Source organism: Eriocheir sinensis, chromosome 39, assembly GCF_024679095.1.
Source record: "Eriocheir sinensis breed Jianghai 21 chromosome 39, ASM2467909v1, whole genome shotgun sequence".
Lineage (NCBI taxonomy): Eukaryota > Metazoa > Arthropoda > Malacostraca > Decapoda > Varunidae > Eriocheir > Eriocheir sinensis.
The window spans coordinates 17017115-17042284 of record NC_066547.1 but is presented as its reverse complement, the minus strand read 5'-3'; the positions used below and the strand labels follow the sequence as shown (position 1 = coordinate 17042284).

Below are 25170 nucleotides of genomic sequence, written 5' to 3'. Positions count from 1 at the left end.
CAAGAAGAATCCTACATTATTATAAATTTATAAGTAGGCTTTGACAATTGATATGAATTAATCCTTGAACTCACTATTTAAAGTTTTGAACTCTCGATATAAAGTTATTGTACTTGCTAAAGTCCTGCTCTTGCCTTTCCTCCAACACTGAGGGAATTTTAAAAAGATAGGTTAGTAAGCTTTGGTCTGCCAGCTGATCAGCTGCAGGAAAACCCTTTTTCAGGTTAACCCTTTGAATCTCACTTTGTATGTCTCTGGTAAAGCAAAGAAAGCAACAGGACTTAACAAGCATACACGTAGATGCCACTGAGCTGGTAATCTCACAAAAGCAAACTGCCGAGGCACTGACTGTGACTGACCAACTGGTGGAAAATACATGTACTGAGTTTAGTGAGTTCTCTTGTGCTAATGTTGCCAACTGTTTCAGATATCAATATTCAACAGAAAGGACATATTTTATGAAATTAATGGAATATTGAGTTCCATATAGTTTTTTTTTGGGGGTGGCTTCGTGGTGCAGTGGTTGGCACTGCCTCAAAGTATAGGCCTGGCTGTATGTATAGAGTTATGAGGGGGGAGAGAGAGAGGGAGGGTAGAGGAAGAAAAGTATGTAAAAAAACAAATATGAGAGAGAGAGTATCAATTAATTATCTTAATTATACAGCCCTTGATAGAGAGAGAGATTTCATAATATATTATCCCATGCTGTCTTTCCCGGTACAAGACTTTGAGAGTGGACACATATTTGCAGGTTGGTGTAGCAGTGCTGGGAGGTGCCATAACACAGGGCACTCCTCACCTCAACAACAGTCTCTTCACCGACAAGTAATTCTTCACCAACAAGCTTTTCAGCAGCTTGGAGAAATAGGTAAGCTTTCTCTACTCACTTCCTGCCCTGCCTTCATTACCCCCGCCAGAAGCCCCAAAGGGTGAACCTGTTATATTGAGCTGTAAAATGTTCAGCAGCTCACTTAGTAACCCATTGTGTTGTAAAATGTTCAGTACATCCCTTGCTTAGAGGGAAAGGCCTTTTAACCCAGTGGTGGTGGTGGTAGCAGTGGGGATCATGTTTCTTAATGGTCCCCAAGCGAGAAAAATGAGAAAAATCACCCTCACACAAACCATTTCATAATACATATCAAAGCATTTGTGATCAGTTTACACATCATCTATTTTGGGGGTTTAAATCATGGCACAAATTTGGCCTGTTGCTGCTACGGTAAAGCCACAAATTTGGCCTGTTGCTGCTACAATTTGTTCCATTGCTGCTACACGGTAAAGCCACAAATTTGGCCCGTCGCTGCTACCGGGTAAGAAACATGATCCCCGCAGCTACCGTGTTAAGCATAGGATGCATGATATATGTTTGCCAAAGTGCTTACTACACACTGGATACATATTATGCATGCAAAATTGGTTTTGCTTTATAATATAGTTAGATTAATTTGATTTATTTATTCAGCCCTTGACAGAGAGGAAAGTAATATTTCTTATTGTACAAGGGACTTACCACAGACATGTCGCCAACCTGATTTTGTATAAGTTTAAACCCAGGAATAAGTCACCTCCAATCCTGGCATCAAAGTTCCTTAAGCCACTAACTCACTCACCGGTGCTAATGCAGGAGTCAAGTCATCATTATACAGTAAATATTGGTGTGAAAAAGACTCCTAATATTGGCCGCATCATGTGTGGAAATACATATTAAAAGGAAGCCTAGCCAGCAGGGAGGGAGGAGGAGGCTCACTACATGGTTTGGTCTCAAAAGCTAACAGGCTATATTTTCACCTGCAAGGGTAGATATATATTTTTCTGCTTACTTTTGCCTTATTTTACAGCCTTTGACAGAGAGGAAAGTAACACACAAACTGATCACAAATGCATTGATATATAATATGAAATGGTTTGTGTGAGGGTGATTTTTCTCATTTTTCTTGCTTGGAGGACCATTAAGAAACATGACCCCTGCCACCACCGGGTTAAGTTAAAGTTTTCTAAAGAAAGAATTGCTACATTACATTTGTAAGTCACTGACACAACCAAAACACGTCCTCACACTCACCACCATCACTTTGTTGATGCGTCATGGACAGCGATATTAGGTAGGGTTAGATACACGGGAGCCAAGGTTCAGAGGAGCTGCTTCGTGCAGACTCCTATGTTCTTATGTCACTGGACGAGGTGGAAGGATGCTTGGGTGCCATAGTAGGGGTCAAAATGCAGTGTGTGTATTCCAGAGAAACGTTCCACTCACAGTGCTGGCTAGCTTCAGACTGAGGAGAAAGACAGCGTCTCCGCCATAGCAGGGCACGATAACAGAAAACCTTATTCCCGATAACCGATAACTGATAATGAAAAACCTTAACAACACCCTGCGCCGTATCCGAGATCGCCACGCTCGCCAAATTTCAAATGTCGCTATTGAATATAACAAGCTTTCAGCCATAAACTCAACATAATCATCATGTATTATATATGAAAACATGCAGAATTAAATGTGTCACATAAAGAAACAACCCTTTATCAGGCACTCATTGAAATCGGAGTTATATCATAATAAAACTATAGTAGGTCAAAAGTACAATAAAATATAAGACACTTTTACTGATGAACAGTTTTTCAAAAATTTAAAAGTCTTGGGGCATTTAACTCCACCCGAAGTGACTACAAACGGTAACCTTCCCGGCTCGCGGTAAACCATGCATGACTGCTGACAGTCACTTGGCCCAGGCCACGGTGAAATGCATTTGAACATATCTTATTATATTATATGACCAAAAAGGCTACACCAGTATTATGTAATAAACAATTTTTATTTACTGAAACTCATATAGACATTTGAAGCTTTATTGAAGCACATAAATGTATTTAATTAATATATTTATATAAAAATATATGCATAATCATGACCCTTCCTCATAAACTTGGCATGAAATTATAATCTTCACAGTTTATAGATCTGTATATTTTCTCACCTAAAGATATGGCAAAAAATAATATATAACAGATCCAGTTTATCCTTGAAAATATGATATGACTAATTTTTAATCACATACCACATTACCATCATAAATAGAAATTACTAGTAGTTTCATCAGAAATATATGCAAATGATTCACATATGTCTCTAACAATGTACTGAACAGAAAAAAAATATTTGTTTCTTGAGTAAATACATTGTTAGGTTGCAGAGAAAGAAAAAAAATAAAACATGAAATGCTTTCCACAAACCCATTACTTCACCTACATGATTCATTAGACTGTTTAGTGAAATCTATTTAGCTTGATGAAAGTCTACAAAGCAGTTATTGGTCTGCTTTAGACATAGGTTTACTTTGCAAACAGAGCAGGCTATGTGTGATCATATGATGTTACCCTTTCTGCTACAGTGCTTGCAGGTTTGCCTGTCAACTTACATAGGGAAATGAAATTTCCTGCTGTCCAGTTTAATGCAGTCTTCTGGGATGGTGACTCTTTGTCCCCTGACTGCAACAGGCATTTCAAAGTCAGGAGCTGAGCTTGAGGAGTCTGAGTTCCTCAAAACTCGACCAAGAGTTGGTTTGGTACACCTTGTGAAGCTAGACACTGCTAGCCTGAATTTCTTGAGAGACATGAATTGAGTCTTCAGTGCCTCACAATCTCTCTTGTAAAGGAGCCAGGAATTAACAGAGCATAGGTCCAAGACATAGGCAAAGAGCCTTAGATAGTATCTCTTTGACTTCATTGGAGTCCTGTAAAGCTGTACAAGCATGTTACTCTTATCAATCCCCCCCATATGAGCATTGTACTCTGACACAACAAGGGGACAGTCCACCTCCTCCTTCTTCTTCTTTTCCTTGATGTACCGCTGTATCTTCTTCAGTGGGAAGACACCTTTGTCATTTGTTACTAGTGTCACAACCTTATTGTCCTTCCACCTTACTACTAATATCCCATTACTTGAACAATAGTCAAAACAACCTCTTTTGGTTTTAGTGTTTCCCATATCTTTAGGTGACATAAGTGGAGGTCTCCCAACTCTATTCTCCTTGCAGTGCCTGTGTACCTACAGTTATAATGCTTCTTGAGCATATTGGCTAGATGTAGGCTGGTGAAAAAGTTGTCTGCATATATAGAACTAGTAGTATTGCTGGTGATTGTTTTAGCAAGGGTCAAAACAACCTTAGTGTTTATCTTTTCACTACTCTCAGCTTGTGTAAGGAAACTGGGTGTGCAGTGAATGTAGTTCCCCCTTGATACAAAATAATGTCATGTATAAAACCATCATCACTGGCACGACAGTAGAGTTTGAAACCCCACTTGGTTGGCTTAGATTTGATATACTGTCTGAGATTTCCTGCTCTTGTGCCTTTATAACCTACCATAACTTCATCAATGGATTGTTTGGTAGAAGGAGGAACTTGCTGAAATGTTTTCTAATGAAGTTAAACATTGGTCTGATCTTATAAAACCTGTCATCTGACTCCTCAGCAAACTCATTATCATTGAAATGTATATGTCTTCTCAGGTATTTGAATTGTTTGGATGACATCACATTAGCTACTTGGGGGACTCTTGTCTCATTTGCCCAGTAATCCTCCAAAGATGGTAATTCACAAACTCCCATATACAAGAGTATGCCTATGAAGTTCATAATTTCATCCCTGTTAGTGGCAAATGACGTGTTTATGTCTATTTGTTTCACATACAAATTTGTTTGGTAAACAATATGATCTATGACTTCTAAGGTAAAAAGCTTCAGGAAATATTCATATGTTGTAGAGATATTATCAGGCTGTGGGTATGGCTTCTCAGGAAGAGGAGGTGGGTATATATCATTTTTTCCCATGACGGTGATGAAGCTGAAGTGGTGTTTTCTTGATCGCTTCCATCCTCTCCAGAGTCATCTTCCACATCAGCTATTGCAAGGTTCCTTGTTTGAGAAGAAGCTGCAAATAAATAACAAAAGAATAACATAAAGCCTTACCTTAATATTCTTACAAAATAAAATAGAAATAAATTACCCTACTTCGGTGGCAAAGATGACTTTGCAAGACTAGCTTACAATAAAGCAAAATGTGTCATACACAGATGCAAATATAGCCTAGTCTTAGCTGAGTACGTATAACTTTTCTTACAATAAAGAGAGCAAAATATATACGGTTCGTTAACAAATAATATAACATTACCATTTTCTAACTCTGTCGTAAAACAACAGCTGAATGCATCAATTACAATAATGTACACTATATATAAGTATAAATGAAATTTAAAGTACCGACAGCCAATACGACGATGATTTAAAGCCCATTTAAAGGGATTTTGAAAGAAAAAAGGTAGCCTATTTAAAGTGTTTAGAAATTATCATCGTAGATTGATGCTTGCATTTGTCACACGCTCAATAATAATAATGATAACTAAAAAGTAGCAATAATAATAATAATAATAACAGCAACAACAACAACAAGAGCAATAACACCTTACCTTTCTGACGCTTGAGCTGGTGGCTAGGCCTGAGTTCATCTTCACTGGAAGAATCCTGGGATAGCACAGGCTCGAAGTCAGGGTCAGCGTCATCATCAGCAGATAGGTCAAGCTCTTGGTCATCATCACTACCAGCAGGGTTGGTTGGTACAATGACTTTGCGGTTTTGACCGTAAAATGAAGTGAGGCTGATCTGTAAGATAAAAAAAAAAAATATTCACACTGTGTTATGCGGAACTACGTAATATAGAAATTCAGCTTTAACTCTGACCTCATTATACGAATTTCTTAGTGTATATATATGTATTAATCATAAAAAAATATTATATATGTGTGTAATGACGAGCAAGCGTCAATCCCGAAGCCCCGGGCAAAGTGACCGCCAGCAGTCAAGCATCATGCTCGACGCTCCGGGCATGTTGTCACCAGCAGTCACTTCATATTTCACTACATATTTATCAAAGTAAGTTTATCACTTACCAAAACTTTTTATGTATCATTAGTTAGCACAACTCTTCAACTATCCACAGTAAAGAATACAGACACTTACCGACATTCTGTAGTATGCAGAGACGAGATGAGTGGAGAGCACTCAACGTTAGATGCACCACGTCTCGAAGCCGATCACACACTGCCGTGTTTGTCTTGCTGCCCAGCCAATAAAAACAAAGGATTCCGTCTGCTTCATAGAAGAGTGTTTTGTGATTGGCTGACGCCCAGAACACATCAGCTTGGAGTTAACGGATATATACGAGGAGGCCGAGAAGATGGCCGTTTTAAGTGACTGTTGACAGTCACTTGCCCGATAAAGGGTTAAATGGTACACATAAAGAAACTCACTACGGCCAGGCCAAAACAACACCCCGCACTGTATCCGAGATCGCCACGCGCGCTAAATTTCAAATGTCGCTATTGAATATGACAAGCTTTCAGCCATAAACTCAACATAATCATCATGTATTATATATGAAAACATGCAGAATTACATGGTGCACATAAAGAAACTCACTACGGCCGGGCCAAAACAGCGCCCTCTGCTGTGTCCGAGATCGCCGCGCGCGCTAAATTTCAAATGTCGCTATTGAATATAACAAGCTTTCAGCCATAAACTCAACATAATCATCATGTATTATATATGAAAACATGCAGAATTAAATGGTGCACATAAAGAAACTCACTACGGCCGGGCCAAAACAGCGCCCTGTGCTGTTTCCGAGATCGCCTCGCGCGCAAAATTTCAAATGTCGCTATTGAATATAACAAGCTTTCAGCCATAAACTCAGCATAATCATCATGTATTATATATGAAAACATGCAGAATTACATGGTGCACATAAAGAAACTCACTACGGCCGGGCCAAAACAGCGCCCTCTGCTGTGTCCGAGATCGACGATAGCTATATATTTCAAATGTCGCTATTGAATATAACAAGCTTTCAGCCATAAACTCAACATAATCATCATGTATTATATATGAAAACATGCAGAATTAAATGGTGCACATAAAGAAACTCACTACGGCCGGGCCAAAACAGTGCCCTGCGCCGTATCCGAGATCGCCACGCGCACCAAATTTCAAATGTCGCTATTGAATATAACAAGCTTTCAGCCATAAACTCAGCATAATCATCATGTATTATATATGAAAACATGCAGAATTAAATGGTACACATAAAGAAACTCACTACGGCCGGGCCAAAACAGCTCCCGCACCGTATCCGAGATCGCCATTCGCGCTAAATTTCAAATGTCGCTATTGAATATAACAAGGTTTCAGCCATAAACTCAACATAATCATCATGTATTATATATGAAAACATGCAGAATTACATGGTGCACATAAAGAAATTCACTACGGCCGGGCCAAAACAGTGCCCTGCGCCATATCCGAGATCGCCACTCTAGCCAAATTTCAAATGTCGCTATTGAATATAACAAGCTTTCAGCCATAAACTCAGCATAATCATCATTTTTATATATGAAAACATGCAGAATTAAATGGTGCACATAAAGAAACTCACTACGGCCAGGCCAAAACAACACCTCGCACCGTATCCGAGATCGCCACGTGTGCCAAATTTCAAATGTCGCTATTGAATATAACAAGCTTTCAGCCATAAACTCAACATAATCATCATGTATTATATATGAAAACATGCAGAATTACATGGTGCACATAAAGAAACTCACTACGGCCGGGCCAAAACAGCGCCCTCTGCTGTGTCCGAGATCGCCATTCGCGCTAAATTTCAAATGTCGCTATTGAATATAACAAGGTTTCAGCCATAAACTCAACATAATCATCATGTATTATATATGAAAACATGCAGAATTACATGGTGCACATAAAGAAATTCACTACGGCCGGGCCAAAACAGTGCCCTGCGCCGTATCCGAGATCGCCACGCTCGCCAAATTTCAAATGTCGCTATTGAATATAACAAGCTTTCAGCCATAAACTCAGCATAATCATCATTTTTATATATGAAAACATGCAGAATTAAATGGTGCACATAAAGAAACTCACTACGGCCAGGCCAAAACAACACCTCGCACCGTATCCGAGATCGCCACGTGTGCCAAATTTCAAATGTCGCTATTGAATATAACAAGCTTTCAGCCATAAACTCAACATAATCATCATGTATTATATATGAAAACATGCAGAATTAAATGGTGCACATAAAGAAACTCACTACGGCCGGGCCAAAACAGCGCCCTCTGCGGTGTCCGAGATCGCCGCTAAATTTCAAATGTCGCTATTGAATATAACAAGCTTTCAGCCATAAACTCAACATAATCATCATGTATTATATATGAAAACATGCAGAATTAAATGGTGCACATAAAGAAACTCATTACGGCTGGGCCAAAACAGCGCCCTGCGCCGTATCCGAGATCGCCACGCGCGCCAAATTTCAAATGTCGCTATTGAATATAACAAGCTTTCAGCCATAAACTCAACATAATCATCATGTATTATATATGAAAACATGCAGAATTAAATGGTGCACATAAAGAAACTCACTACGGCCGGGCCAAAACAGCGCCCTGCGCCATATCCGAGATCGCCAGGCTCGCCAAATTTCAAATGTCGCTATTGAATATAACAAGCTTTCAGCCATAAACTCAGCATAATCATCATGTATTATATATGAAAACATGCAGAATTAAATGGTACACATAAAGAAACTCACTACGGGCGGGCAAAACAACACCCCGTATCCGAGATCGCCATTAAGCCTAAATTTCAAATGTCGCTATTGAATATAACAAGGTTTCAGCCATAAACTCAACATAATCATCATGTATTATATATGAAAACATGCAGAATTACATGGTGCACATAAAGAAATTCACTACGGCCGGGCCAAAACAGTGCCCTGCGCCGTATCCGAGATCGCCACGCTCGCCAAATTTCAAATGTCGCTATTGAATATAACAAGCTTTCAGCCATAAACTCAGCATAATCATCATTTTTATATATGAAAACATGCAGAATTAAATGGTGCACATAAAGAAACTCACTACGGCCAGGCCAAAACAACACCTCGCACCGTATCTGAGATCGCCGCGTGTGCCAAATTTCAAATGTCGCTATTGAATATAACAAGCTTTCAGCCATAAACTCAACATAATCATCATGTATTATATATGAAAACATGCAGAATTACATGGTGCACATAAAGAAACTCACTACGGCCGGGCCAAAACAGCGCCAACATCGGTGTCCGAGATCGCCGCGCGCGCTAAATTTCAAATGTCGCTATTGAATATAACAAGCTTTCAGCCATAAACTCAGCATAATCATCATGTATTTTATATGAAAACATGCAGAATTAAATGGTGCACATAAAGAAACTCACTACGGCCAGGCCAAAACAACACCTCGCACCGTATCTGAGATCGCCGCGTGTGCCAAATTTCAAATGTCGCTATTGAATATAACAAGCTTTCAGCCATAAACTCAACATAATCATCATGTATTATATGAAAACATGCAGAATTACATGGTGCACATAAAGAAACTCACTACGGCCGGGCCAAAACAGCGCCCTCTGCTGTGTCCGAGATCGCAGCGCACGATAAATATCAAATGTCGCTATTGAATATAACAAGCTTTCAGCCATAAACTCAGCATAATCATCATGTATTATATATGAAAACATGCAGAATTAAATGGTGCACATAAAGAAACTCACTACGGCCGGGCCAAAACAGCGCCCTCTGCTGTGTCCGAGATCGCCGCGCACGTTAAATTTCAAATGTCGCTATTGAATATAACAAGCTTTCAGCCATAAACTCAACATAATCATCATGTAAGTCTAGGTGAGTAGGGTAGTAGTAGCCTAGTATAGTAAAATCACTGAGAGCTGATGCCTACATATATATATATATATATATATATATATATATATATATATATATATATATATATATATATATATATATATATATATATATATATATATATATATATATATATATATATATATATTTATATATGTAGTGGGTATTGGGTATATCACACACACACACACACACACACACACACACACACACACACACGTCAATATGGTCACTGGGCACAGCATGGTGAGCTCTCTTCCTCTCCTTGCCAGCCTCACTGGTTATTTGTTTTCCTGAGACAGATTTATTTACGATAATGACCATTTTTTAGTAAGTATTAAACTGTTTGCATGGAGAAAATAAGGAGAAAGAAAAGGTGTGAAATATGCACTTTAAATTTGGTATTGGCCAGCAGCCTCATCAGTGGCTGTCAGCCAGTGAGGAACAGGGAAAACTGACACGCTCTCCCTGTGGAAGGTGCTTCTCCTCAGCCAATCCATTTTAGTAGGACTGGGAATGAGGAGGCGCAACAGAGGTGAGCGGGGGAGGACAGGTCGACTGGTGTTCAGTAAAATTGTAAGATACGAATACCCTACGACGTGACGTGTTATATTAAGTGTTCGCAGTACTACATTATCAGCTGTAATTGCAGGAAGGTGGGTGGTGAGTTATGCGCATAGCTGGGCGTTATCGCGATACTTTATCGCTGATAACAAAATCGGGATTTCGTCCATCCGCTGCTTATTTAAATATATATCGGTATCTTCGTTATTTTTGTAACCAAACTAGTGATAATCGCTACTTTTTTTCCGCCTCAGAAAAAAAAAAAAAACGTTGTCTCCTCCCTACTCGCATGCGTGGCCCGGGTGCCCGGTATTTTATGAAAAAACTTGGGGGTATGAATTATCTTTGGCGAAGAGATTTCGTACTTAGATCATCAACATTAAAATACTAGGTTGTTTTTTTATGTTAGACTCAAAAATCAATACATCAAAGAGAAAAATCATTTAGCTTTGCCCCAAAATGATTATTCACTACCTCAAATTTGATATTCCATATTCGTTTGTGAGCATGCCATGGTGTTGAAGGCACCCGGTGTTGTGTTATTTGGTGTCCCATCGTCAAAAGCTGGCGCTTGTGTTAACAAACACTGGTCTCTCGTGAACTGCGCATGTTCAGACCAGTAAGCATAGACCTGTACAGTATCACAAACGCATTAAGAGCAGTTGCTGGAAGGCTGAATCAGACATACAGTACCACCATCCTCGCTGTTTCTAGAACGACACTCTGTACATGTAAATACAACTCGTACAGAGTGTCGATCTAGAAACATCGGGGATGGTAGTGGTATTACTATGTCTGATTCAGCCTTCCAGCAACTCTAAATTACGGTTAAAAAGCTTTGTGAGACTGTTCAGGTCTACGCTTGCTGGTCTGAGCATGTGCAGTTCACGAGAGACCACTGTTTGTCGGTGGGGACGCCAAATAACACAACACCGGTTCAGGCGTTTCTAGTATTACCGTCCATATGTACGTGTCAACGTGTGGTTTTCAGATTTTGTAAGTTTTTAAAAATACAGATAATGAAAATATGAATTCATCTATGTTTTTTATTTGAAATGTCAATATAGTATCGTTTTCGCCTATCGGACTTATCGCTAGCTAGTATCGGAATTGTGGATTAATATCGGGTATCGGTTATCGCCTATATTTGTGTTTCCAGTTAACGAATATCGGTTATCACCGATAAGGTTTTCCATTATCAGTTATCGGTTATCGGGAATAAGGTTTTCTGTTATCGCACCCTGCTATGGTTATGCGAGCCAGGGTGGGCACCTGCTGGAGGCTAGGTGGGCGCGGGGTGGATAGGTTTAGTAGGGTTGAGTAAACGTGAGAATTACAATAACATTAATCCTCATGATTCCCTGGTAGCACGTATATAATTTGTTTAATATTATTAGGTAGTATTAATGGTTTATATGGATCACGTGTCCCTCGTTCAGTAAAAATAGTAGTAGTTGCTAATAGGCACACCTAACACAACCAAAATATAAATTTACACTTGGCGCAGGGACTGTTTTGGGGTGTCATTGAAGGTAACAGGCTCAAGAGTGGCCTGTCCAGATATTTTGTTTTTTATTTATTGATGATCCACGAGACATCCTAGAGTTAAATCAAAGTATGTGGTTATCTTTGTATTCATTCCTACACACTCTGGTAATATCTCTGTGGGGTCTGATTCACTTATTAGAGTGAAATTCTATTGTGAAATCAGCCACTAATTCGTGTCACTGGTGAAAATGAAACTGATAATTTAAATTTTGCCACCATGAAATATATACAAATAGATAAATATGAGTGACTTCACCTGCTTGATGTTTACACAGTTAATTGACACCAAACTTGATTTGCAGACACTACCAAACAATGAAGAGGAGGAGGAGGAGGAAGAAGAAGACGAGGAACACAGGAGGAACCCATGGGTGAGTGGTAATTTATTTTTTCTAAAATGGTTAACGAGCAATCAAGGAATTTTCATAATAAGGAGGGAAAGTGTGATGTTTTTTTGTAGTTTTCTTAAGTTGTTGAGGGGGAGAAGGCCCCCATTAGATAGCTTACACTATAGCTGGTCTGTTTCGTTAGGGGGGTCCATGGGCGCAAAGGGGGCCTTAGATACATCCATTTAGAATTTGTGGATCATTTTAGTGGAGGTAATTCTCTCTCTCTCTCTCTCTCTCTCTCTCTCTCTCTCTCTCTCTCTCTCTCTCTCTCTCTCTCTCTCTCCATTATCTATCTTGGCCGCTTCAAATAAAATCTTTATTATATTTTATCACTCTCAGCAACAGCTATCTCACTCTCTGTTCAGACCTTCTTGGCTCAGGGCCTCTTAAACAAGGCGTCACAGTGCAGGGGAGGCGTTAACATGAGCCCAATCAGAGTGGGATGGACGCAGGAGAGGTTTGAATTTAATCTGGGTTTTGATGACACAATATTAACTATATCCTGGGATTGGTATTATAAGACACTTTTGCTTCTCATGTCAACTATGTTCTGTATTTCTGAAGGTCAAAGAAGGGGCAATCGGGTTCTAATGAGTGTTTCTTTAGGTTCAGGGTACAGAGGAAGGGTCAAACTACCACCTGGTCATAAAACTATACTCCTGGAAATGTCAAAGACTCCTAGGAAAGCCTTGCCAAATATGTGTTTCTTTAGGTTCAGGGTACAGAGGAAGGTCAAACTACCACCTGGTCATAAACTATACTCCTGGAAATGTCAAAGACTCCTAGGAAAGCCTTGCCAAATATGTGTTTCTTTAGGTTCAGGGTACAGAGGAAGGGTCAAACTACCACCTGGTCATAAAACTATACTCCTGGAAATGTCAAAGACTCCTAGGAAAGCCTTGCCAAATATGTGTTTCTTTAGGTTCAGGGTACAGAGGAAGGGTCAAACTACCACCTGGTCATAAAACTATACTCCTGGAAATGTCAAAGACTCCTAGGAAAGCCTTGCCAAATATGTGTTTCTTTAGGTTCAGGGAACAGAGGAAGGTCAAACTACCACCTGGTCATAAAACTATACTCCTGGAAATGTCAGACTCCTAGGGCCGGTCTTACAGTCCTTTCAGGAGGCAAAAAAACGCGCACCAGGTTTGTTGGCTGGCTGGCGTGAGAGCCAGGCACCGTCTTACACTCAAAGATTTACGCTCCCCAACGAGACCCACCGAACCTAAATCGTCGGCAATGTTGATATAACTGGGCGCCCGAGATTGGCAAGCGTGAGCATGAAAAGGTAAACAAAGTCACGTGATTTCTCGGCGCGTGCCATGAACTGTGCAGCGACCAAAGTCGTTTTTCTCGAGATAAATCATGTTTTCAGGATTGCTTTGTCTCCAGGAAGAGTTGTGGGCATGCCTCAAAGCTGCGTGCGGCCTCTGTGTTTGTCCGCCTCACTTGTCCTTGAGTCTGTGGTGGGTAGTAATAATAATGACAGGGCCAGTGTGATATTCCTGCTACTCATAGTTTATCTCCCCAAAGTTTTCCTAGATACCCATTAGTTAGTCAGCCCAAAAGGGTGCATGAACAGCTGGGTGAGCTGCGTGTCGACTGATCAAGCTGAGATTCATACACGGACACACGGATTTGCTGCTGAACCTGCTAACCAATGCACCAGTGTTTATTTAATCTTCTCCTGGGCATTTTTGACGTGCAGCCCTCCCAGCCGTTCATTCTCCTTTTCGGTGTGATAAAAAAGGGGGAGTAGAGGATAAAACACCCCAAGGACAAATATTTACAAAGTCTTAGGTAAATAGTTTAGCTCTGCCACTTCAAAATATCATGTACTCTTCCAAACTGTGGGCAAAGGGCAAAAATAAATGCTCTTTAACCATAATATGAAGGTGTACATTATAAGTAACTAACCTAAGCAGACGTAACATAACCAAACCAAAACCAAAAGTGTTTTAATTATGTTTTACCATGTAGATATCATTACAAAATAAAATTTCTACAGTGTAGATACTTTTCCTTATAGATAACAAGCCAAAGTATGGTGTAGATATTTTTGTTCTTGTAGATAACGAGCCAAAGTAGCACCACCTAACCACTCCTTCCTAACTCCCTCCAATCTTTCCTCCTTCCCTCCAATCTTTCCTTCTTCCCTCCAATCTTTTCTCCTTTCCTCCAATCTTTCCTTCCTAACTCCCTCCACCCCTCCAATCTTTCCTCCACCCCTCCAATCTTTCCTCCTTCCCTCCAATCTTTTCTCCTTCCCTCCAATCTTTTCTCCTTTACTCCAATCTCTCCTTCCTAACTCCCTCCACCCCTCCAATCTTTCCTTCCCTCCAATCTTTTCTCCTTTCCTCCAATCTCTCCTTCCTAACTCCCTCCAATCTTTCTTCCTTCCCTCCAATCTTTCCTCCACTCTCTGTTCCCAGGAGGAGTGTTATCATGGTGTCATAAAAGGTGCTAGATAATGGTACAATAGATAAATATAGGTAACAGTGTCTCCTAATTACTATATAATCTATATTTGGTAAAATTGTACACTGCTTTTTAATATGTATATGTATATTTCAACTATGTGTAAATCTATGTGTTTATTTTTGTATATGTATCTTATCTATTATCTATCTATCTATCTGTCATCCAATATACTTTGAAAGAGTCTAAATCGTCAAGGAGTAATAGTTGATGTGAGGGTCAGGTCATATTAATTGCCCTCCTGGAACACACATTTAACAAGGCGTTCGTTGGAGTTTGAGGTCGTTCCAGGGGTACTAGCTTCATGACCCAGGTGGTGGTTTAATAACCCTTCCTATGTACCATGAACCTAAAAGAAACACTCAATAGTCTAATTAGTCTCCTTTTTGTCCTTTGGAAATAGTTGATGTGAAAGGTAGAAGTGTCTGATGGTCACATTCTTAAATATAGCCAAGACACATACTTAAGACGGCTTTCCTAGGAGTCATAGGCATTCCCAGGGGTTGGCCCAGGTGGTGGTTTAACCCTTCCTCTGTACCATGAACCTAAGAAAACACTCATTAGAAACCGACTGACCACCTTTTCGGCATTGGTTAACTTGAGGGGCTCAGAATGCCGCCCTAGGCCCGGATTCATCAATCTTACCAACCACGCCTTTGGTATCTCTCACATTTACCGGAGCGCTACCAGAGCTGCGGCATCTTTCAAACACGGCATTCATCAACAGTATGGTAACGCTCCGGTAACTCGCACCCTAGCAACAATTGGTTGGGCTGGATAGCCAATCACGTGCGACCTTTGATGCTGTATTTCAGCTTTCACGTGTCGTTTGTTTACTAATACACAGACTTCAAAATCAAGACATGTGTATTGTACAGGCGTAAATACTGCCTTAAAACAAATAATTAGCGTGGTGATCCCTCAATTAGATGTGGCGTTTTTTACGAATGAATGCCGTTACTTGTATATTTATTCTTGAAATAAAAATATACTTGCTTATGTAGCCTAGCAATATTCTGAACATTTTTGTATGTTACCTACGTAGTTTTCCATCGCCAACGCCAGCTGCGTGCCTCGCTATCACAAGATTGGGTATTATTCTAATGTTTGCCCATACTCACCCCTCGCAACCAAAACTGACTAGGGGGCCATTGTCATCATGCCTCACTGGTGCAGCCAAGCAATGGGTGTGGGCGTGGGAAGTTGTGGCTGCTGAGGTGAATGGCGTGATCAAGTGGCTTCGTGAGTAGTGTGGAGGAGGTCAGAGCAAAATTTTACGACATTAAACTTCACAGCAAGAATATTGGAGACTTGAGACGGGAGGTGACTGTCACAGGCAGAACATTATTCCCTCTGCAGTGTTTTAACAAGTAGGGAAAAGTCATGTGGGTGGACAGTTCCACAGACTTACATACTATAGAGTGCGGCCTGCAAGTGAAGCCAGCCTGAGGCTGTGCACGGGTGTGCCCAGTTCATCCCAAACCGACGACTTCACTGACCTCACTCCCACCCCGTTTCCTGACCCCAACATTCATTTTTGAGAAAAATGTAGACCATCATCTTCTTGAGAAAATTCTGCATCACACTAGCATAAAATTGTAACAATAATGTGTAAATACACATACGAAAATCAAAGTTAAATGAATAGGGAGTACACATTTTCTTGCATTTATTTCTCTTCAACTCCTTCGTACTCAGCTGGTTTTCGTCACATCGCTTCTATAAGCCCAGATCCTAAATCTGCATACTTTTCTGCTTCTGATGGTGTAGGGCACGTTACGAGGTAAAAAATACATTGGCTCAAAATCGCCTCCGAACATGAGCCACGGCAGTGTCTAAGCACTTACCACGCCTGTGGTAACTCAGTTACGGGTGCTCGAGCCGCAGTAACTTTTGGCCTTACCACGGCTCCGGTAAGTGGTTGATGAATGCCGATTTACCGGGTGGGCGGAGATACCGCGAGACTTACCAGACAGAGGTCCGGTAAATGGTTTGATGAATCTCGCCCCTAAGCTACAATGGGTGTGTGCCATGACTGTCCTAAATTGTACACTGCCATATTACATTATTATAAGTCCACAGTATACCCATCACAGCAACACTGTACCCAGCGTTGCCATGTACTCAAATCATTGCATATATTGTTTCAAGACCCTAAAACTATTGTACAAGCACCAATAATGCCCTAAAATTAAAGTTAATGTTATTAGTGTCAAGTATTGATGCTTTTGTGTCAATACTTATGAGTAAAAAATAAAAAAGATGCGATATATGTTCACGGTGGTTCATGGTAAGCTGGCAACGTTGACTGTACCTCATATATCGCACTTGACTGGGGCCGCCAAACCCTTCGGATAAGCTAAATTGCACTTGCCAAACAGTAGAGTCAATGGGGTTTACTCTAATGGGGTCCAGGCCCTCCCCAAGGTGCCCATTCCTCCCCCATTACGCTCACTCTTCCAGGCAATGGTGGGATACATACAGCGTGTCAGTTGAAGGGTTAAACAGCGTATCATTGTGCCGTGTGGGGACACGGCAGCCTCCTGGTACTGAAGGGAAGTGTGCTGTATAGGTTAGGAATTACCTTCTGAATAAAGCCTTGAACGTAATGACGCCGCACTCTGCTCATTTGAAAAGCTGTTGTGAATGTTTGGGACAGGTTACTACGGTGGCTAGGTCATTACATACTCAAATCAGGACTAGGTTTTGGGAGACAGGTCAGGTCATTTTGTTGTAGACTTGTGATACTGGGCTGGACTGCACTGGGTACACCGCCGCACGCTGAAGTTGTTGCGCACAATTTATAATGATATCTTTTTGGAGTGACGGGCTTTTTTTCATTACTGGTTCCTTTTTTTTTCTTGAACTGTTTACTGTAAAAAAAAAGTGTGTTAATGTTTACACAGTTAATTGACACCGAACTTGATTTGCAGACACTACCAAACGAAGAAGAGGAGGAGGAGGAAGAAGAAGACGAGGAACACAGGAGGAGCCCATTGGTGAGTGTTAATTTATTTTTTCTAAAATGGTTAACGAGCTCTCCTTCCTTCCTTCCTTCCTTCATTCATTCATTCATTCCTTCTTGTCTCTTGGATAGATTAGGATAAAAAGCCAGATTATTGAAACCCTTCAGCAGTTTACATATTTGAGGTTTTCATAGGAGCTTTGAGAGGCATTTCCAGGGCTAATTTAATGACCCTGGTGGTAGTGTGACCCTTCCTCTGTACCAAGAATTTAAAGGAACTCATTTGTCAAGACTTTCATTGGAGTTTGGGGCATTTCCAGGGCTAGTTTTATGACTGGAGGTAGTGTGACCCTTCCTCTGTACCATGAACCTAAAGAAACACACATTTGTCTAGACTTTCATAGGAGTTTGGGGAATTTCCAGGGCTAATTTAATGACCCTGGTGGTAGTGTGACCCTTCCTCTGTACCAAGAACTTAAAGAAACACAGATTTGTCTAGACTTTGAGTTCGTATGGGGTGGTACGCTGGTGCCTCAATGGACTCGCCATAACGCTCATTTGCCATTTTCCACCGACGAGAGCCTGGTTCAATTCCTGGGCGGAGTGGAAAAATTTGAGCTTTTCCGATACCCTACGCCACTGTCGACCCAGCAGTGAGTGGTTACCAGGTATTAATCGGGGGTTGTGTCCCGTCTCCTGGGGTCTGTTCCCTTCTATAATTCCTTCCCCGTCTGTCTCTCTCCGGCAAGTGACCTCAGATGTTGCGCCGACTACATCAAACTTTTTCCAAACTCCCCCCTGTGCTAAGTCCTGTGATGTTTTCATATGTAGCTGTTGGCATATTCAATGAGTAAGTATATTTCTACTACACCAAGCAGGTGACGTCACTTATTCTGACTCTAGAGCTTTCATATTTGTCTGTTTATGTAATATATTTCATGGAGGAAGAGATTAAATTATTGTTTCCAGTTTTACTAGTGACAGATTTTGTGAGAGCTTATACACCAGAATTTCACTTAACATTGCTCCAATCTCTCCTCCCCAATTCCCTCCACCCCTCCAATCTTTTCTCCTTTCCTCCAATCTCTCCTTCCTAACTCCCTCCAATCTTTCCTCCTTTCCTCCAATCTCCTTCCTAACTCCCTCCACCCCTCCAATCTCTTCTCCCCAATTCCCTCCAATCTCTCCTTCCTAACTCCCTCCAATCTTTCCTTCTTCCCCCCAATCTTTTCTCCTTTCCTCCAATCTCTCCTTCCTAACTCCCTCCAATCTTTCCTCCTTCCCTCCAATCTTTCCTTCTTCCCTCCAATCTTTTCTCCTTTCCTCCAATCTCTCCTTCCTAACTCCCTCCACCCCTCCAATCTTTCCTCCACCCCTCCAATCTTTTCTCCTTCCCTCCAATCTTTTCTCCTTTACTCCAATCTCTCCTTCCTAACTCCCTCTACCCCTCCAATCTTTCCTTCCCTCCAATCTTTTCTCCTTTCCTCCAATCTCTCCTTCCTAACTCCCTCACTCTCTGTTTGGACACTGTGGCGATCGAACGTGGCTCTCGACCTCCTCTAATCCTGACAGAAATTACACATCTTTAAGTCCATGTTGGCTGCTCCGGGCATGGCGTGACTACTGTACTATGACGTCCTGATGACACACAACACATGTACACTGTTGTGATTTCCAGTGCTGCAAGTTTGTGACAGAACTGTTATGTGCTGACCTAGTGATATTCAGGCAACTGTTGTTAAGTGATACTACCATGCCTGACACTCGCAGTGCCTCTGCTGCGTCAAAGAATCCTAATCAGCGCTCCAGTGACCAACAGCAGTTGCCACTAAATCAACTACAACAATCAAGCACCAGCAGTGACGACCATTATCCTGAGAATCGGGAGGTGAACCAGCTACTCGACTCCCTATCCGAAGAATCAAAAACCCTAGTGAAAATGATTACTCCTGTGATCTCAAAGAAAATGAAACTCGAAACTGAATTACTGAAGGAATAACTCATAAAGAAAGACTCGCAAATAACAAAGCTAAGTGGAGAAATAGTTGGGTTAAAAGAAAAAGTGCAAGAACTAGAAACAAGCAAAAATGGTGTCGACCAATATGAGCGTCGTGACACCATCTTTGTGAGTGGTCCATCATTACCTGACGAAACACCACACGAAAACCCACCTACCGTCATCACGAACGCATTCAAGGACCACCTGAAATTAAACATCAGTGTATCGGACATTAATATTGCACACAGGACTGGACCAGCAAACTCCCAACGCAAACGACCGATCATAGTGAAACTCTGCAGCAGAACCCTGAAGCACGACCTGGTTGGGGCTTGTATCCAAATGAAGCCTCAACTGTACATCAACGAGAGCCTGACACCCAAATGACTCCTTCTCTTCAAGCAGGTGTTAAACATCCGACGAGCTCACAGAAACAAATTCCAGCAATGCCACACCAAGGATGGAAAAATAATTGTCAGGCTCAGGAACTCCACCATCAAGCATGAAATAATTGATCAGCAGACACTGATCACCTTCCTGGATGAGTACCCTGACATGAAGGACACCTGTCTTGAGTCACTCTAGTTTTGCTTCAGTCTCCTCACCATAATGATTTATGCCATAAGGCACATTCCTGTAGTTTACAGTAATCATTTTATCCACCTTTAAGCTCCAATATGACACTCATACTTTATTACTAACATTAAATTACATAGTAATATTACTATTAACGTCATCATTAATATTCATTATTACATATTACATATTAATGTCACCATCAATATTCATACCATTATAATTATTATTATTATTATTATTATTATTACTATGATTATTATTATTATTACTATTGCCATTGTTAATGCTATTCATTATTTATCAGTCTTACTGTTACTACTACTACTACTACTACTACTACTATCACTACTACTATTACTACTAAGTACTACTACTACTTCTACTACTGCTACTACTTCTACTACTGCTACTACTACTACTACTACTACTACTACTATTACCACTACTAGGTACTACTACTACTACTAAGTAATACTATACAAGTAATAGGGTTGCACCGATAACCAGTTGGGCCGATTACCGATTACCGATTAATCGGTTGCCAATAATCGGCCGATACCGATTAATCGGCCGATTACTTTGAAATTGTAAATGAGATTAATATTATTACTGGAGTGGATACTGATATCACAAAGTTAGAGACATACCTCTACTCTCATGTTTACAACTTTGTTTACTGGGCAGCTGTCATCTTTTGTATGGAGAGCAAATACTTCTTGTAATTTGTTACTTATGATTTGGCAACATCCTGATTTTAATGTTAAAATTTGTCAGTTTTCTCGTTCTTGTGGTGATCGTACGTATATACAGATGCTACTAGAAATGGTAGTGTACAGAGAGTTTATCAATCTCTCACGTCTTGTTCTGATTTACTGTGTTTTACACTGTGTTAGCTTAATTCTAATCTAAAAACACGCTTGTTCTAATTTTTCTATTAGTATACTATAAAATATGCAGAATGATTACGTATATATTAATTTGATTAAATAATAGCTTTGTGTAGCTACAATGATGAAAAAGTTACATAAATATTGTCCATCAATTAGGTAAAACTGAAAATGGTATGAGGGTATCATACGAACTCTGTACGGTGAACATCAATGACCACCGTCTGACTATAAACGTTCAGAAAAGTTTTGTGGGGACGATCGAATGAGTAGTGACAACAATGCGATTCAGACGTAACACTTGCATGTTAAAGGAAATATAGGTATTTCATATTATTAATTCAAATGTAATTTGAATTGTCTAATGTACATTTGCATATTAACTTGTTTGTAATAAATGCTGTGGAAAGGTGTGTCAAGAGTTTTGGTAACATCACCATCCTTATATCAATATTAATGATATTGTGTTATGTACATTGCACCATAAAAGAGAGAAAAAAATTTTGATAATCGGCCCGATTAATCGGCCAAAAGGCCGATTACCGATTAATCGGCAAAATGGCCGATAAGGCCGATTACCGATTACCTGCCGATTAATCGGTGCAACCCTAACAAGTAATACTATATTATTATTATTATTATTTTATTATTATTATTATATTGTTGAATATCATTGATACTATAACGGCTACTGCGACTATTGTTATTTTTTGCTTTGTTATAATTATGATTGTCATTGTCCTTTCTACTCATTATTACTTTTCTGTAAAGTTTTTTTACTTATCTTAAGCAACATGTTCACAGTGCCACCCGGCGCGGCTAGACTTAGTCTTGTATCTTACTGCTTTCTTTCCATTCTCTTCTCTGACTCCTCTTCCATTAATCTTATGTCCCATCTCTATGAGACACTCTTTTATGATGATGAACACAGACATGCCAGTTCAAATAACATAAGTATGGAGATAATCAATCAACTACACGGCCACATGGACTTTGAATCAGTATCAAATTATAATGACCTTGTTACCTATAATAACCTCATTAAGACTCAACAGACACATAATTTAAAGATAATGCACATAAACTCAAGATCATTAACAAAAAAATCTGATAATATACAACTACTCCTCAGATCTTTACTCATACAACCTGATATCTTGGCAGCCGCTGAATCCTGGCTTACAGACAATAATAAACACCTACACGAATTTACAGGATACCACTCATACCATTTAACCAGAAATATGCGCAAACAGTGAGGGGTATCAATATTTGTGTCCAATCTAATACATTCTCAGGAAATCAAAGACTTGACAATAGTAAATGAAGATATAGAAATAAACACAATTAGGATAAAAACAAACTCATTAGGTTTCCTTCTATGCACGATTTACAGACCTAACAGTAAGCACATTGCAGTTGATGAGTTCTCACACATATTGCACGAACTTTTGTGAGAGAAAGCAAGAAATAATAAAATAGTGCTGATTGGAGATTTTAACATTAATTTACTTGAACATACCTCTCACATCCCAACAATTTTGCACTTTCCCATCTCAGATCATCTCCCAATGTTCTTAAATATATCAATTCCCAAAGCAAATCAGAAACTCTATAAGAAAAAAATCCAAGACATATCTAATAATAATAAAGAACTGTTTTCAATTATTATTATTATTATTATTATTATTATTATTATTATTATTATTATTATTATTATTATTATGCACTATATTCAAAGGTTAGGTTATATATTATGCATTCAAAGATTGTTTTACTAAAGTTATGATTAAATTTTCTCATTATTGTAGGGCTATTGTATGTGTGAATTGTTTTCATTCTCTCTCTCTCTCTCTCTCTCTCTCTCTCTCTCTCTCAATATCTCTATCTTTCTATAATTTTAGCCTGAAAAGAATTTATAATTACCTCAAAAAATGAATTATCAACTGTATACTAATATCCTTACTTATCTTTAGAGACAAGAAGAAGAAGAAGAGGAAGAGGAAGACTGACAGACAGACATTCCATTGGTGAGTGTTAAATAATTTTCTTTCCATGAACCTAAAGAAACACATTTGACGAGGCTTTGGGAGGAGTTTTTGGCATTCCCACGGATAGTTCTGGCACGTGAGGAAGGGCGTCAGATGGTACATGGCGTCTAACATTCTGGTGTAGTGCGGCGACTATGCCTGCTGATGAACGAGCCTCCCATAACCCACTTTGTGAGGGGTAGTACCTCTTTGGCCGACTCGGTAGGGAGTGACTCCGTCGGGTTCAATCCCAGGCAGCCGGCGAATACCCTCTCCTGGTCTTGATTAATTTCTGGTGTTTGGATACACACAGTGAGGGATCGGGAGTAGCAGGTGACACTGGTCCGTTCACTAAATATCAGCCATGCTCTACCTTAAGGGAAGGCTCAGTACGGCATGTGAAGGGAACTGTATGTTTAGAGATTTTAAGATTATCATACATGTAGTCATGGACTTCCATTACGACTACTTCCCAGTGAAGACTAACCAGTTTTTCATGAGGGGTTTTCCTGTTCAAAAGTCACGTAAAGCTATCACCATGAAACACTCCATGGAAACCCTACAAATCCCTACTATGACAGGCTTTTCAGCTGCTATTATCTGTAGAATATCTTATCCAGTGCTGTCTTTCCCAATACAAGACTTTGACAGTGGACACATATTTGCAGGGGGGCTCTGTGGTGCAGTGGTTAACACACTCGGCTCACAACCGAGAGAGCCCGGGTTCGATTCCCAGGCGGAGTTGAAAAATTTGGGTGACTTTTCCGATACCCTACATAGCCCCTGTCCACCCAGCAGAGTACCAGGTATTAATCGGGGGCTGTGTCCCGTCTCCTGGGGTCTGTTCCCTTCTTCCATTATTCCGTCCCCTTCTGTCTCTCTCCGGCATATGACCACAGACGTTGCAACGCTGCCCACTAAACCAAACTTTCCAACATATCCCAAGGCCACAGATAAGATTAACCAGATTTTCATGGGGACTTCCCATTCATGGTACAGAAGTCGTGTAACACTATCACCAGGGTCACAGAACAGTCCATGGAAAGCCCTGCAACTTCTACTATGTGAGGCTTTACAAACCAGCGAACTGAGGCGCTGTGTTTAAGAACGCCGGCATTTTAACCCGTAAAGGGCAGGGATGTACCGTGAAGTCCACAGTCCAGGGGTTAACACAGGCTTAACAAACTCTCTACAGCAATTCCCGGGGCCTGAGAACAACACATCTTGAAAGCAAGGAAAATGATGTAGAATTATTATGTTGGTAGAGATATATGAGTTTGGGGTGACAGAATGTTTAAATATATGACCCTGTGTCTGGGCAAGGTTCTGACCCCGACCCCTGTGTTTAACTTTCTCTTTACCATGAATCTTAAAAAAAGACACGTGAGAACTTGATTGATCTTATTGACCTTTGGAAGAGGCTGACGTTAGGGGCGGAAGGGTCTGCCTCATAGATCTCAGGAAGGAAAGTTTGGGACGTACCTTGAATCAGCTCCTTGACGACAGTACACTCCATGGCTGGGGTTCCTTCCTCCTTCTCTTCCTCAAATTCCATACTTTCCTCTCATATCTTAATTTTTCCTCCTCTGTGATGTGTGTTTCTCTCTCTCTCTCTTTCTCTCATTTCTAATCCTTCCTTCTTTATTTACTTCTTTTATTTATATTTATCCTCATCGTCTCCTCTGTTTTACTTACCTTAATCTCTCTCCTCCTCCTCCTCCTCCTCACTTCCCTCCTCTACGTATAGGTGTTGTTAGTACCTCAGTGTCTTTCTTATTGATTATTTCCGTCATTCCTCAATAAATCTCTCTCTCTCTCTCTCCCACCTGTGAATTCATCAGACTTCTTCTTTTTTCGAATAGTAAAACCTTCCTCTATACACGGCTCCACATTTCACTTTCCAGTTGCTTTTTCTCAA

General features: G+C 40.3%; 1 non-coding gene across 50 annotated transcripts in view; it reads left to right on the top strand.

Moving 5' to 3' along the window:
- Positions 1–23418, top strand: part of LOC127009111 (uncharacterized) — a 123553-nt gene extending 100135 nt beyond the window's left edge. For 7 of the 50 annotated variants that reach the window (XR_007761631.1, XR_007761633.1, XR_007761630.1 and 4 more), the window contains 3 exons: positions 752–868; positions 17726–17791; positions 23199–23217. This is a non-coding gene — a transcript (uncharacterized LOC127009111). Of the gene's footprint in view, positions 1–751; positions 869–17725; positions 17792–23198 lie in introns of those variants that run through there. The other 43 variants (XR_007761652.1, XR_007761651.1, XR_007761649.1 and 40 more) reach the window with 21 other exon arrangements.
- The last annotated feature ends 1752 nt before the right edge of the window (positions 23419–25170 follow it).